Source organism: Homalodisca vitripennis, chromosome 1 (genome assembly GCF_021130785.1).
Source record: "Homalodisca vitripennis isolate AUS2020 chromosome 1, UT_GWSS_2.1, whole genome shotgun sequence".
Lineage (NCBI taxonomy): Eukaryota > Metazoa > Arthropoda > Insecta > Hemiptera > Cicadellidae > Homalodisca > Homalodisca vitripennis.
The window spans coordinates 48,706,594-48,722,442 of record NC_060207.1 but is presented as its reverse complement, the minus strand read 5'-3'; positions in this window follow the sequence as shown (position 1 = coordinate 48,722,442).

Below are 15,849 nucleotides of genomic sequence, written 5' to 3'. Positions count from 1 at the left end.
GATCTTGGAATTAATCTGACAGAATTTTAGCCCTGATGCTCACGTTCATAACATCTGCTCAAAGGCTAACAGAATGCTTGGATTTATCTCCCGTTCTTCTACACATATAACAAATATGGTTGCCCTGAGGATTATATACTTGGTACGCCAGATTCTGGAATATGGATCGACTGTTTGGAACCCACACCACAAATACCTTTGTGACGATCTTGAACGAATCCAATGTCGTTTCATTCGATTGGTGGGTTTCAGAAATGGATACCAGTATCAACAAGTACCAATTGATGATCTGTACTCCAAACTTGAACTAGAACATCTTGAGACTCGCAGGACTGTAGCTGACTTAGTAGTTCTCCACAAGTTGGTAAATGGTAAAATGAATTGCCCAGAAGTCCTTCAACTCCTCCATTTCAAGACACCATCCAGCACTTGTTCCAATGACCTCTTCATCAGACAACAATATGGGACAAACTATGCACCAAACAGCATGGTGGCACGCCTACAGAAAGCCAGCAACAACCTGCCTTCGACTGTCGACCTGTTTCATGATGGTGTGAGAACATTGAAGTGGAAAGTGAAACGTGCAGTGCTACCAACTTAAATGCTCCCACTCTATTTCTCACGTATTATACCACCATCAGTTTTTGTTATCTTTGCTGCTAATTTGCTATCTATACATAATATTTATATTCTTTGTTACGTTATGCCATAGTTTATCATTTTATTATTGTTATAGTTACTGCTTTACTGTTATAGTTGCTGTTTGGAAACATTGATACATATATTTTTGTTATATTATGCTATAGTTTATTATGTTATTTCTATTGTTATAGTTTACTAGCAGTTACCTGCGGCTTCGCACGCATTTTCCTGTTGAAAACTCGGACAATATATTCATGTATTCTTTGTCTATGACATAATAAACACTCCTGAGATAATCGATAGTCACTCAAAGCTATTCCAATCTCCAGTCTAATCTATTTACAGTTCCACAATTGATTTATGCTGTTGCACTAACCAAAACAGTGCTCTCATATGTTGGTTCGGAATTCAATTTAGATTAAATTTTGGTGATTAAGTGATTTTTATATTTTTACAGATCAATAAATATGTATAAGGGGTATATGCTTCTAGTATAAGGGCAAGAGTGTGTTATCCCCATTTGCTTTTCAATAACTACAGTAAAAATGCCAGACACAATGTTAAAGGAGCTAACCAGATTCGATTACTTTATGTGCAAAACATTCACAGCTTTATTTAATGAGGTAGTTTTTATAACAGCGTATAAATAGCATTGCCATGGCATTAGATGGATTATTGATCATTGGCACAATCAAAATTTAAAATTAGATAATAACTTCGTCTCTGCAATCCGCATTACACTACTGATCAAGCAGTTTACAGTAATTTAATAGTTACTAAAATTTCAATGTAAACAAATGTTTCTGCCTCTTTGATGAACTTCAGCTGAAAGTGTTAACAGCTGAAAGTATCAGTTCACTTTGTATTACGTGTCGTAGCTCAATCTGCCGGATCCAATATAACAACACTCTAAAATCAACAATTTATAAATACAAAATTAATTAAATAAACTATTTAAATCGGACCAAATCATGAATCTAAACCATTCTTGAATCCCCTTCAACACACACACACAAAATTTCATCAAAATCGGTCCAGTCGTTTAGGAGGAGTTCAGTCACATATACACGAACACAAGAAATATATATATATATATATAAAGATTTATTGTTACTGTTTTCACGTTTGTATTGTTACTGTCTTAAAACATTTATATATATATATATATATATAACAGGGTGAGTCTGACCACCCCTGCAGTATTTACAGCTGTCTTAATAACTGACTTCCAAACTTTTTCTATCTCTTTCTCCATAATTGGCCTCTCCGAATCCGTTTAAAATTATTTTTAATTTTGAAAAATGCCCCTAAAGGGCCCAATTTGGGGGGTAGGGGTACTTTTTGGGGAATTTTCAAATGTAAACATGGGTCATGTGATACATCAATTTAAAGGTCTTATTACACCGAACATTTGTTGGCGCAAACAAAAGTTAATTATCTTTAAACCGTATGTACAGGGTGTACCAAAACGTTTGAAATAGGACTTTAAAATAAAGTACCGTGTTACCTAACCTACAATACGGAACAGCTCCAGATTTTTTTCCTAACTTGCTATTGACCTATTTTTCAATGAAATATGTGGTAACGGGCATTTTTCACTGGATTTTTCTAAATTTCAAAAATATTCAAAATTTAAGAACACAAAAAATCCTAACACTCAAAATTCTTAAATAGCAACATATAATAAAGTTTATATCAAATAAAAGGTCTTTTTAAAACAAACTTTTTTTTGTATTTAACTTTTTCCCATATCTCTTACTGTTTCAAAATGGCAGCCGAAAAACTGAATTACGTATATCTGTTTACAAAATGTAACAAATTATTTTTTATTTGAACAAACAGGTTTTTTGTGATTAAATAAACAGAAATTTGTTATGAAATCAGGCCAAAATTAAGCATGTTTTAATTTCTCTAATGTGGCCGCCAATATTTTTGTCTTAGTAGTTTGTTCCATGTTATCTTTTGTAAGAAAGATAACATTGATTCATGTATGCACAATCTCAATGCAGTCCTTGGACTAGAAAGGTACTTTGTACCAACCCTCAACATGCTTATCACATTGCGGTATGCTGGCTAGACAATCTTTATACTGACAAATGTGATAAGGCCTACTACCCTTAGTCAGTTTCATTGGTGTCTGTTGTTAAGGACAGCTTGTGGTTTTTCGAAATGCCGTACACAAAATGCAGAGGCATTCGATATGCTAATGGTGTTAGGCGAATGTTTTCAAAAAACTATGTGGCTTCTTGCGAGGGTATATGCCGAACGGTTTCCAAATAGAGAACCTCAGTCACGAATGGCCTTTCAAAGACTTGCTATTCGAGTTCGTGATGAACAGGACAGGTAACAGCCTGACAGCAATAAGGGAAAAACGCTTGCAAGGCCTGTAAGAAGTGATAGGGCACCAGAAGTATTGGCAGGCAGTGCAACTAAACCCAAATGATTCTTCCAGAAGAATAGCTATTGATTCTGGTATGAGTCAAAGTTCAGTGGTGAGGATCCTGAAAGACAATAAAATGCATCCCTACAAGATGTCCCTGCACCAAGAACTTCATGGTGATGATGGCATTCAAAGAATGAATTTTTGTTTGTGGGCAAGAGAAAAGTTGCTACAAAAATGAACATTTTTTTTCGCAATTTACTATGGTGTGACGAAGCTACGATTTCGGAGCAACGGCGAAGTTAACCGTCACAACATGAGGTACTGGGCTCATGAGAAACCCCCACTGGATACGAGAGGTTGACAAACCAGAGGTACTGGACTGTGAATACTTGGTGTGGTATTGTTGGCAGGCAGAATTGTAGGTCCTTTTTTCTTTGAAGGACACCTAGATGGAGAGACTTATAACAATGTTTTTAATTAATCACTTGCCTAACTTATTAATAGATGTACCTGACAAGTTGTTGGCAATATGTGTTTATGCACGACGGTGCTGCTCCGGCTCACTACTCGCACAACCGTGCGACAAACGCTTGATGAACAATATCCTGGAAGATGGGTTGGAAGAGGTCTGGTCCAGTTAACTACCCACCAAGATCCCCTGATTTGAACCTGTATGGACTTTTACTTTTGGGTAGGCTGAAAGACTTAGTTTATGTTTTACAGGACCCGACAACACCCGAAGATATGATGCAGCGAATCCGGAATGCTATAAATTCAATCAGCCACGAAGAAGTGTTGCGAGCTGTAGATAGCTTAAGTTCCAGATTAGAACTGTGTTTAGCAAATGACGGACTACAATTCGAGCACCTTTACTAGCAAAATCAATGAAAGGTAAAGATTTATGGCTAGTTCAGAGGTCATTCAGAGCTATTAAGCAAATTAAAAAATTAAAGACATATTTTTATTTCATATAATTTAAAAATTAATTTGTTACATTTTGTAAACAGACATACGTAATTCAGTTTTTTTTTCGGCTGCCATTTTGAAACAGTAAGAGATAGGGAAAAAAGTTAAATACAAAAAAAGTTTGTTTTAAAAAAGACCTTTTATTTGATATAAAATTTATTATATGTTTGCTATTTAAGAATTTTGAGTGTTAGATTTTTGTGTTCTTAAATTTGAATATTTTTGAAATTTAGAAAATCCAGTGAAAAATGCCCGTACCACATATTTCATTGAAAAATAGGTCAATAGCAAGTTAGGAAAAAAATCTGGAGCTGTTCCGTATTGTAGGTAGGGTAACACGGTACTTTATTTTAAAGTCCTAATTTCAAAACGTTTTGGTACACCCTGTACATACGGTTTAAAGATAATTAACTTTTGTTTGCGCCAAAATGTTCAGTGTAATAAGACCTTTAAATTGATGTATCACACACCCCATGTTTACATTTGAAAAATTCCCCAAAAAGTACCCCTACCCCCCCCAAATTGGGCCCTTTAGGGGCATTTTTCAAAATTAAAAAATAATTTAAACAGATTCGGAGAGGCCAAATTGTATGGAGAAAAGAGATAGAAAAAGTTTGGAAGTCAGTTATTAAGACAGCTGTAAATACTGCACGGTGGTCAGACTCACCCTGTATATTATGCCTTGCCATAGTTTATTACGTTAGTATTATTTTTCACCCATCCACATGTTTTGTTTGTAGAAATTCTTGTTTAGGTTAAGTTGTTTATAAGTTAATTATATGAATCTTGAATATAAAATGGAGAAGTATACGAGTATCCATTGAAAATAAATAAATATTAATATTATATAGCCCTGAACTGAGGATTGACTAATAACAATAACTACGTACCTTTGTCAAACAGTTCAAAATGTTATCATACACTACTATAGTTTTGACTTTTAATAAGTCATCTTCTTATATCAATGTCAATAAATTATCCATCTGGAGGTATCATAGTTTAAAGTTCACGAATACAGTACAAACACAACAAACAAAATAGTATGAGTAACACAACATTAGATATCACACACTAATATTAAACATTATACAAATTTATATATTATTTGTGTTTATTTTTTCCTACATTTATCCATTGACTTTATACTTCACTGGTGTTTTTTTTCTGTTTTGATGTTTGCTGTTGATGCACACACACAGCTTGATGTGTGATATAATTTTTAGACAAATTTATTATGTACATTTTGTTTAATGTATGAAATGTAATAAATGTGTGTAATAAACTAAAGTTATACATTTTAAAACAAAAAGTGTATTGAAGTATAACTCTTAATTTTGAAATTAATTAAAAATTAGTTTTAAAAAGTTGAACACATATAATTTTTAGGATTATTAGTAGATAATAATTTATCATGACAAACCAAATTCATTTTAGACTAAAACAATTCTAGTTTGTTCAATCATAAAAATGTTAAATTGGTGTAGTGTAGAAACCTTAAAATTAGTTTTTTATCTCGTATCCAGTTCTATATAGCTTATGGATTTTGTATATATGAAGCCAAAATAAGGAAACTCTAACTGAAATTTGAAAGGTCTAAAAAAAGCAAATATAGCTATGTTAAATCTGAATTTATTAGATCGTGTCGATGAGTATTTTAAACAAATAAATATTTGGACTGTTTTTGGGCTTCATCTGTTTGAATCTATGATGTGCATAATAAATAATTTACAAACAAAAATATTATTCACCCATACAACACACAACCAAACATTAACACAATTTTCTGTCACCACCTAGAATCCTACAAAAAGAAAACAAAATTTGTAAGAAATACATTTTTTCTCAAACCACCAGAAAAAATAGGAAAACATTTTTTATATATTTAAGAAAATATTAAAAATATTTTAATCTTCTTATTCTATAGGAAAATTTTAAAGTGATAGTTTTTAATATTAACATTAAAGTTTTATATTGTAGACTTAGTTTTAGTTTAGTTAGGCTATTTTAAGCAATTGTAATATTTGACACTACTCTACTGTACAATATATGCTATGTATTGATAATAAATCAAGATATTTTACTATTGACTGCTACCGCACATTGGAGGTTTTAATGTACATGTTTATTTATAATTTCTTTACACCTAAAGAAGTGGATAGATCTCAATGCTCGAAATGTAGCGTTATACATTTTGTAACATGTACAATGATGGCAAATGTCTAAAATCCTATTACACTCTCTGAATAATATTTGGCTGCACTTGTCGAAAATAAGTGCGTGACACTATTAATCACTCAAAATGTTTATTTAAAAAATGTACAAGCATTTTTCATTTTTGGCCAAATTGCATAGTCATTTTAAAAGTATGATAATTTCGAGCGTCACAAACTTGTTAAGCTGCAAAATTGATTTTTATTTCAAAATATTGATGTTTAATTAAATGGTTCTAAAAAAATAAATGTTTAATGAAGTTCTTCTGTCTTGTTATTATTATACAATTTTTACATATTTTAGAATTTAACTGTTTGGTTTTTACAGTTCTTATAGTTTAATATGAGATAATCAAATAATAGTCTACTTTGAAATCTATTTTTTGGAAACAAAATGTTTTGCTTTTTCACGTAGTTAGTTCTTACTACAATCAAATATAAAAATCTGTACACAGAATAATAAAGCAAAATAGGCCATACTATTAAAATGAACTGTTAAGTTTGATTTTGTTTATTAAAAATTAGGCTACTAGTATATATGATTGGTTCTAAACAGAATAATATGCTTCATTTGACCAAGAAAAGATGCTTACCCACCTCACAAAAGCGCACCACACTTGAGGAAAAAGCAGCTGCTGATACCACCAGGTTGTGGACCAGACCTCTGGGCAGCATATACTTTTTGGACACAGACCACAGACTATTCCCATTCCAAAGGTCAAATAAAATTAGGCTTAAATAAAACCTGTGGACAACCTGATTCAGATTTCCCTGGAAAGACAATATGTAAGTATTAACACATAATTTTCTTATACATACAAATTGTTTGATTTGAAATTGTTGGACTAAATTTAAATATTAATACCACTTTTGGTAGTTTTAAGTCATTTTAAATTTGTTAACACACTACATCCAATCAGATATTACACATCAATTTATTTGCACAGTACAATATTTAATATAATAGTAATACCACTTTAACTGTAATACAATAAGACATCAAAAATTTGGTTTAATGTAAAATATTAGGCCTAATTGTTATTTAGATTAGTTATTTATTACACAATAAGTTGATAATAATATGGCGGTTCTAACTCACTTTTGGAGCTAACAGTAAATCAATGTAAAATGCTATTCAAAGGACCATAAATGCTATTCAAAGCACTGCTGTATAAATTCTGTGTCTAAAGTACCGTCTCAGCTGTGTGTTTCTAAGCTGTTTTATTAAATCTAGGTAAATCTGTTTTTAAATCTGTTGGGATTCTCTGCTTTAAAAAGTACTGAATATTCTTGTAAAACCAATGAAAATTCTCATAAAACCAATGAAAAATCTGCTAGTCAATGAAAAAATGTACAAAAAAATCACAAAATATATCAATAATCTCGTAATTATTCTACAAAATTGATAGTAAGACATTCGGTATCTTTTATTGTTTTTTCTCAGAAACATTCAAGTACAAATTATGTATTTTGTTCATCTCTTTGATCTTTCTGTTGTCTAGGACAGTAAAAAAAAGGTTGCTTCTTGCATTTGTCTGACAGAAATCTTGCAAAATTTGGCAAAAAGTGAGTTGGTCCAAGTCAAGGACAACTTCAGAAATTATCAACAACATTTCAACACTTGCTGTATTAAATTGGTGTAAGACTAATGAATAAGCTCCCTGAGAGTATTAAACATCTAACTAATCCCAAACAATTTTCAATTAAAAACTCCTACTGACATCAAAGATGTTTTACTCCGTTGAAGAGTTCATGTTAGGCAGTTGGGAAGAAAACACTAAAAAATTACAATTGATAGTTGAAATAAAATTCCAGTTCTGAGTTTGAAAACGTTGTCTAAAACTATATTGTAATTGTTTATGCAATAAACAATATTATTATTATAGTACAGCGTGTTGTACCTTAATTGTTCTGCCAATCATCATCTGGGCAATGCACTGCTCACCAACCCCAAGCACTCTAGCTGTCTGAGCTTCTTTCTGTCCAAGGCCCATATACTGAAAACCACAAAAACTGTTCAGTAAAATAGATGTGGTTTAAAAAGTTGTAATATATTGAAATATTCTTTAAAAATATATTTTCTTGAAAATAATTTGTACTATTATAATATCACTGTAGTAAATTAACTAATGATCTGTAATCAACTGTCTAAACTGATAGAAACAATGGGATTAACATAACTATTATCTTATTTTTCCAGTTCACACCATGTCAAACCGTTAACTATAATACTGAAATTTTCAGCTTTACTATGCAGAACCATTGTCAGTCAACAGCTCCGCCCCCTCAACTCACATGTATAAGCAGATATGTATTACTAGCAGTTTCAGTTTCACACCCGTTGACTGAAGATGGCTCTCCACATGAAGGCCAAAACATTTTAAGATGGTGTGTTAAAAATGTTTTGATCCATTTTCAACCATAAAACTTAGATAATAGTCATGACACTGGCCGCATAAGACTATGAACTAAAATAATTATAAATATAGTTTGGATATTTAACTTGCACACAGGATACTGACCACATTACAGAATATCTGCTGCTGAAAGCGGACTTGGTCCAACATAGTGTATGGAGTGACTAGGAATAGTAGATGTAGGTGAGAGAGCAGCACCAAACTGAGCTGGGCAGTCTGTAAGTCCTTGTACAATTGCTTCGCCATCTCCATGTCAATGTTAGCTGAAATATTATATAATATAATGAACTAACATGATCTTGGACATTTGCAATCATATATCTTAACAACTGAAACTATTCATTTCGCGAACTGCTCAGTTTGTCCTCTTCTTCAGGTATGAAAGCTTAAGACATGAACAAAAATTTTAAAATCATTGACATAAAATAATGGTCTTAAATCATACATAGTACTTGATAAGAAAAATTTGTATGTCAAAGTAATTCTAAAATTGCACACGTATGACCTCCCAAACATATGACATGTACAAACTACACTTCAGCTGATAATTAGTTCCCAAAATGTGCTTTTTTGTATGATCTTGAGAGCCAGCTGTAGTGAATGACTCTGCTTGAGTTTTACCCTATAAGAACAATAACCTCAAACACTTTTACATTCTAATCCAATCATACAACTAGATGTAGATAAGATCTCATTTGAAAGATACGATTAGTACCCATTCAAACGCTTTTTGGTTTTATTTTGAAACTTCATTTCTACATAGCCAAGAATGAGTTCTATGATGGTGCATGTCCACCCATGGGATTTGACTGTCATTGAGCACCTATCACTCAATAGACTAGCACAATATCTCTTTTGTCTCACAGAGGGATGTAAAAATGTATTTTCTACAGGGTGACCCATGAGTAACCCGATAAACATCTCAGGTGGTTTCCTCTCATCAAAATAATGAAAAAAGAGTATATAAACATATGCCTGGAAACGCTTTGTTAGCGAGTTACGGCTAACGAAATATTTCGCCCGATTTTCTAGGAAAGGACTGAAATAAAGCGAAACTGATGTTTTTATGGCGTAAAGATAGTTGTTAAATTTATTGGATTTTATGTAGACTAAAACACTGAATAAATACGTCCCAGACCTTTAGACCACCCAACCACCCATTTCTGAGGATGTGTAATTGCAGCGGGCTCTTGGTTGAAGGCGTGATTTTGTTTCATGACAATGCTTGTCCACATACGGCACAGCTGACGAAAGAAAAAGTTCCGAAACTGGGGTGGAAGATCCTTCCACATCTCCCCTACAGCCCTGACCTCGCTCTATCAGACTTCCATCTATTAGGACCCCTTACAGAGGGTCTATGAGGGAGACATTTTCAATCCAATGAAGAGGTCAAAAATCATTTGCAAAAGTGGCTTCGAGACTAACCAAAATAATTTTATGCCATTTACAAATTAGCATAAAGATGGGACAAATGTAAAAGTATTACTGGGGACTATGTTGAAATGTAACCACAATTTCGTCTGATTTAATAGACCATTTTGGAGCAGTAGTAATTTTTCTCGTTATTGAATAATCCTCGTACACTTGGAAAGTCACCATTTCGCAATATAACATCTAGTGATGTGTCAAAACTGAATTTCTAATGTCTGTTTGCAGACTACAACTGATTGGAAGTACGCAAATTACAGATTGCTAAAATGTGTTAATGTTATAATTTATGTATGGACACACTTATATCACATAAAAGTAATTATGGTAGTTTTAAATATCATATTTTTATGACAGTTTGTATTTTATGTATTTATGATCGAGCATCGCTGTGAGTCTGCCACATCTATTCACGGACAACTGTTGGCAGTATACAAATTTCAAATTGGTAAAAAGTTTAATTCTCAAACTTTCTGCATAAGAAAGAAATAGATACAACCAAGTTATTATAGTTTTAAAAATAATATTTTTTTTACACCTCGTATTTCTTACATTTATTTTCACCATCACCACAAATCTGCTGTGTCTATTTGCAACAACTGAATGGCAGTACACAAAACACTGATTGAACGTATTTTGTTGTAGTTTGTGTATGATAGACAGACAGTCTGTAAATAATATTTTGTTTGTGTTCTTATTTCCTATCAGTTCATGGACTGTCATGCATATGTTGCGTCTATGGGTGTTCGTCAATTTCTACTGTGTGGTTTACAGACATTCTCTAATTTTTGTTAACACGTAATTTGTATCACGCAGTTGTATGTACCTGTATGTGTCATTTATAAATATTTACGTATGTTTATATCTCAAAATATTTACCAACTAATGGTGGTTTAAAAATTTTGGCTGGTCATTCTTACTGGCCAGATCATTGTTTTTGCTTTAATGGTAACAAAACAAAACCATTTAGTGTATTATCATGAAAGTTTGTATAGGATAGGAAGAGAAGGCTTACCTATACCAGACTGAAAGGATATTCCTCTTCTTCTTTGTAATGTGTGTTCTTTTTAATGCCTCTGTGAAAAAGAAGAGAAATATCCTTCCAATCTGGTAAAGGTAAGCCTGCTCATCTTTCTTATCTAAATAATTTAGTTCCTATTTAGGTTAGTTATAAATAATATTTAATTATTATTCTTAATTATTATTAAGAATAATAATTAATTAAGTCAAGGAGGACTGGCCTGAGGGAAGTGAGGACGAAGAAGAATTTAAACGCCGCGGACATCCACCCATTCATCTCTCACACGGAGTAATGTATACGTGAACGACCACCTGACACCTCACAATAAAGCGCTTCTGGGGAAGGCTCACCGGCTTAAGCGAGAGGGGAAGATCGTCCCTAGCCGGATTTTTTCAACGGAAAAGGTCGCCATCAAGGCTGCTGAGGGTGCTGAGGCTGTTCGCGTCACCATGATGGAGGATCTCGACAGGTTTGACAAGAGATAGAAACTTTCCTCTGTGGTCCGCATTACATAAGTAAGTTTATACGCCTATAAAATTGTTTTTCTTTCGTTAGTATAATAATCAGGCTTTTTCTTTTGTTTTATTCACTTTTTATGTCATAAAGAAGATACTTTTAATTTTCATTTGTATTGTATTTATATAATCTAAAACTACATTTATAATTTTACAATACACTTTCTTTATTAGAGAAAAATAATATTTCATTTTTCTCTCGATAGGTTATTGTACGAGGAAATGATAAATTAAGTATGACAATGAGATTGATGTAATTAGTTATTATTAGTTTGGTGTATGGTTTTGTATTTTAATTTCTATGAGAAAGTCAAGTTACTAATAGGTAAGAAGAGGTTCAAATTTTATATACAATTTTCTTTTCATGTAAAATTTAATATCAGTATTTTTTTTTTGGATTATAAATTCAGAATATAAACTAACTATATATTACTAATCAAATTAAATTTATTTTCTAAATTAACATATTCGCAATATTTTTTTTCTTTATGTGAGTAAAGCATTGAAAAAAAAATAAATTCAATTATTTTAGTATTGTTATATTTGCATTGTCTGTTTTTGGTAATAAATTGTCAGCAACTTATACAAGCAATACGCTTGTTTATTATACTTATTATGTTTATTATGGTAATACGCATCATAGGCCTAGGTGTTAAGAAATTAAGGATTTAATATTATATAGTTAAAATACATTTAGTACGATTTAATTTATGTACACAGATGTCTTTATTTAGTCTGTCCTTTCCACTATTTAATATTATCTTTATTATTTAACCAGAAACTATTTTATGATAAAACTTAATGTTCAGAATTCACAAACTTCTAAATTTGTCTATGTAAAGACTGCAATCTTTAAATTTGAAAGACTTTAAAATGTAATAATTATGCAATCTTTTTAATTGTCTACTGAAATTGGCAATTTTTAATGTAATTACATTGTAATAATATGGATTTATATAAATGCATCTTACTGAAGTAAAATAAGTAACATATTATATGCAAATATTTTAAGTGCTAATTAAACTTCTGTGTATGCCAGGGTACGTATACGCATTTATAAAATATACTTTTATTACTTTCAAATATTTAGACGGCCGGGCGGGTGATTGGGCTTGAACGGCATAAATGGGTGAGAATGATGACAACTCTTTGTTTTTTTCCACAACGTTTGTTTTAGAACTGGAATCATATTTTGAATACAAAGATTTTTTTTTAGTAGTAATTCTGTTGATAAACTTAAAATATTCCATTGCAAATATAAGAAGTATTTCAAAAAACTTTGACGAACTTTTGATTTATTTAAATGATCTTCCTTCGCTAGATATAATAATATTGACAGAGTGTTGGTTGAGGGGGGGTGAGGAGGGGTGGACCATTGACGGGTTTGACTTTGTACTTACCGATAAGCAGCGTAACAAGGCTGATGGTGTAGTTGTTTACTTACAATAAACCGGTTGTCAGTTACTGCATCACAGATTTCTATAGGTGACACGTACGGCATAAAACTCCACTTTAATTTTTGTCATAAAACTTTTTGTCTCGTGGCTCTCTACCGTACGTTTGACTGCGACATTCAACTTTTTTTGGATTCTTTAGAACATTATCTTGACAGTTTGAATAAGGACGAAATAATTATCTTAGCTGGAGATTTCAACTTTGACTTGCTTGAAACAAAACTCCCCTTATACTGACAGATACTTTAACTGGTATAGTAGGTGCTGGTCTCATTCATTGTATAGATACAACCAACAAGGGTAACAAAATCTAGAAAGTCATGTCTGGATCACTTTATTATGACGATTATAACGACATGAACAACGTACAGGCAGCTGTGTTACAGACTGAGATTACTGATCACTATAGCACTGGTCTTACCATTCCTTTTCCCGTTACAGCACCATCGGTTATGACAAATACAGCTTCACAGACGATTATAGACTCTGCACTCTTGTCCCGTAATCTTGCTCATATTGACTGGAAGAAGATTTTTCAGAAACGAAAATGTAAATGGTTCTCGCATACGAATTTTGTAAAAATGGTAGGCCAAGCGATTGATAATTCTAGAAAACCAATTAAAAAGTCATCTAGATTCAAGAGGCTTAAGCCTTGGATTACAAATGATCTGATCAAATTAATTCGCGATAGAGAGATAAAATTGAGCAAAAAAATTAAAAAACAGCCTTTTAATATAATCTTCTTAAAAATAATTATCGAAAGTTAAGGCAATTTATTGCCAATTCTACCAAAACGTCTAAGGGTATTTACTACAGGGCTAAATTAAACGAATATCAAAATAATCCTAAATTGTTTTGGACTGTAATTAACGAATTGGCAGGTTAAAAAAAATAATAAGGGTTTTATTTCCGGTAGAAAGGTATCTGCCCTAATGTACCAAGTGTTACTCACGGTGTATGTAAAGAAGTCGCTAACGATTTCAACATGTTTTTTGCTAGCGTTGGACATAACTTGGCAAGTTCAATTAACACCGGGGGTGCATTAATTATCGATGATGCAGATTACGGGCGAGACTCACTGTTCACGCTTCGGACTGTCACTGAACTGGACCTATTTAGGACACATTACTGCACTACGTGGCGGGTCCGCTCCCTGGTTATGACGGCGTCACAGCTTCTGCACTCAAAGATAATATTCATATTTTCTCTAAACCTTTTCTACATATTTTAAATCTTAGCTTTGGCGTACGGTATATTTCCTGATAGTTTTAAGTTAGCTAAAGTAATCCCACTTCACAAGGCTTAGCACATTTACGGAGAAAAATAACTATCGTCCCATTTCTTTGTTAAGTGTGTTCTCTAAGGTGCTGGAGAGAATCGTCAAAGAGCAGTTTGTAAATTACCTTCAACACAACCATATTTTAGCGGAGTGTCAGTACGGGTTTAGGGCTGATTAAAAAAATTTCAGACGTTTCTCTTTGATGTAAACAAAGAAATTTATCATACTTTGTCAGATGGTATGAGGAGCTTTTTAATTTTCCTTGACCTAAAGAAAGCATTTTGATAGTGTAGATAGAAAACAAATTAATTTACAAATTATCAGCTATAGGTGTAACGGGTAATTTGCTCTCGCATGGTTTAGGAGCTACCTTGCGGACAGACGGCAGTTTGGTGTCTGTCTGCGGTGATGAGAATGGTGATGAGCTTCCTGTGGATTATGGTGTAGTTTCAAGGAAGCACTCTGGGCCCTATATTATTTTTGATATACATTAACAACATTTCAAAACTGCAGATTCATGGTAAACTATTTCTTTTTGCTGACGACACGCTAATTATTATCAAAAGGTAAATCTTGGCAGGATGTTCAATATAATTCTTTAAATGACCTCATGACAATTAAAAAATGGATGGACCAAAATGTTTTATCACTTAACATCTCAAAAACTAAATTTATGCCCTTTCTCTCTTACATCAAATTCAGATTACAACTTACACGATTTAATTATTCATAATTGTAATAATCACTATAACAATGCCTGTGGATGTAATAAAATCCGAGAAAGTGTCGTCATACAAATATTTGGGTGTGTTGTTTTGATTCTCGAATGAAAATGGATAGATCACATTAATTTCTTAAAAAATAAAGCAAGAAAAGTATTTATATTTGCCTTTTACTAGGCAGTTAAATAGCATTTTGAGTTTTGATGAAACTAAAATCGTTTATTTTTGCTTATGTGCAATCCCTTTTTTTGTTGCTATGGCATTCTAGCTTGGGGGGGTGCTTTTCCTTCACATATTAAAAGTTTAGATATAGTTCAGAAATCTATTCTGAAAGCTGGTTTTTGCGAAGTGTAGACGGTAATCCCTCTGATTTATTGTTTCAAGAAACAGGAATTTCTGCCAATTAAAAAAATTTTTTATTAAAGTCTTATTTTATTCAAATTTACAACTAAAACATTTTCGGCTCAATTTTTTCTACAATCCCACATTTTTATAACACAAGATATGCAAATATAGTCGGAATTAACACTATTCACCAACACAAATCATTTGCGACAACAACATTCAGTTTTTATCTAGCACACATTTTATATCGAAATTATTCTAATAGTTTTAGAAATTTCAAGCTGTTCGACTCTCCCTCTCTTGAGGTTTTTTAAGAAACATGTCAAGGAGTTTTTGATTCTCATAAGCAGTGAGAGTGCCCAGTTACTTATCTCTGTTGACTACAGAACGGACCTAGACTGTCTGGACACTGACTGACGACACTGTCCTCTCTCCTCTCCTCTTCAAACTATATATAATAAATCCAA